Source organism: Bactrocera latifrons, unplaced genomic scaffold (assembly GCF_001853355.1).
Source record: "Bactrocera latifrons isolate USDA-ARS-PBARC rearing strain unplaced genomic scaffold, ASM185335v1 scaffold_254, whole genome shotgun sequence".
NCBI classification, from domain to species: Eukaryota; Metazoa; Arthropoda; class Insecta; order Diptera; family Tephritidae; genus Bactrocera; species Bactrocera latifrons.
Window position 1 is genome coordinate 101,724 of NW_017536119.1, and position 1,800 is coordinate 103,523.

General features: G+C 33.1%; 1 long non-coding RNA gene across 1 annotated transcript in view; it reads right to left on the reverse strand.

Annotated features, from left to right (window-relative positions):
* Positions 1 to 1,800, reverse strand: part of LOC108969491 — a 13,501-nt gene that overhangs the window by 837 nt on the left and 10,864 nt on the right. The window lies entirely within an intron of this gene.

The window sequence follows — 1,800 nt, forward strand, 5'->3', positions numbered from 1 at the left end:
TTTTTTGGTCAAAATGTCTGCAAAAAATCCGATTCAAGTTCATTCCTTCGTCCAAGTTTTAAGTTAAGATTTAAACTGAAACACGTAGTGTTTTCCACTTTAGGTGATTCTGTGAGGAGTTATCCTGCCAAGGGTCATCGGAAATGCCGTTGCAATGACCGAGTTTAAAATATTTTTTTTTTTAATTTGAGAACTTCTTTGTTAATAGTGTATGTTTGTAGCAATAAAGAATTCTATTAAGAAATTTCATTTTTTATGAGAAAAAAATTAAAAAAAAAATGTGTTTTTACCCGATGAAACCCATGTAAGCTCTTAATGAATTAATTTTTCATAAACAGATTATATCCAATACATAAATTATGGCATTCAAGCAGCATTTTTGACATGTTTCTTCAACGTCTTTTGGCGCCAATTCATATGATACCCAARTTTCTTTYTGAGTTCGACTGCCAAAGATTCTGCGAAATSTKCTTGTGTTTGGCAACAATCTTTGTCGAATATAAATCCACAACTTATTTATTATTTTTGGAAAGAAGTGTCGAGTTTGTCTCCAAGATTATTAGATATAAAGGAATTTTCTTTGATGCTGTACATACCTTTAGTTATTTAAGAAATGACGACATAAATATGATTATTAGAAATTGAAGCRAACTTTTTGACACTAAAACGTGTTATTTTGAAACCAGTGAACAAGAATACACTAGTTTTAGAAATGTTCTCGTCCTCCAATGGAAAATCTCAATTTCGTATATGGACTAAAAATAACTTTACGCGCACTGAAATTGAACCAGTTCGATACTAAAGCTTCTGACTGAAACAGTAAGTAACGTGCTAACCCTTCTTGAAGTATTGTTAAAAAAAAAATACCTTGGTCGGTAACACAATCACAGCAAAGCAAAACAAATTTTATATGTTTTTTGGTTCACCTCATTTCTTTTTCGTTTAAAGGTACTAATTAATGGAATAATTTCTCAGGCTTAACTGTCTTGGCCGCCTGCTCCATTTATTTATAAATCGACAAATCGACAAATATGCAGGAAAAAAATAAAATACCTAAAAATTAATTCGCAGAAAAAAGGCAATGAAGCAACAAGCGGGACTACCTGCAAAAAGCAGAGCACAACCTATAAACCGCACTACCATCCATATATTTCATTATTGAGTTGAAAAATCCGAAGAGATTGGTTTGGGTGCCATGATCAAACCATTTACTAAAGGCCATCCGTACACGCATCAAAGCTAGAGTTTTGCAGGCTTTGCCATGATCGGTGAGGAACAAAGAAATCTTGATATAAAAAAATATACATACTTACAAACATAGATACACGCTTCCCCACAATTTAGGTACGTAAATATGAACGTAAAATGCTTAACAGCGTCATAAGAAGCCGCCGAGGCAAAGCTTTCAGCAAGCAGACAGGGAAAGACCAATAAATTCCAATTCAAAGCTATACTTTACATTGAAGAAAAAATAATAATAATAATAAAGTACTATTACACAGCAACAACGTGGTTTATTGAAGATAAGCTAATTATGTTGGCGCTTAAGTTCAGATGGAGGCAAGGCAGATATGCACATGCAAGAACATACATACTTAGATCGGCAGCGGATGTGATATGACAATAATTTTAAAATTTGATTTATTTAACCACAAGCGAAAGACATTTAATGAGTTGCAATTAAAACATTTSCACATTCATAGCTTTCGTTCAGCAGCTTGTGTGATTTTTATACTATGAACAGTATATACCACCTATTAAGTTTGCCACGAAGTTTGTACACTCAGAAAGAAACGTCGG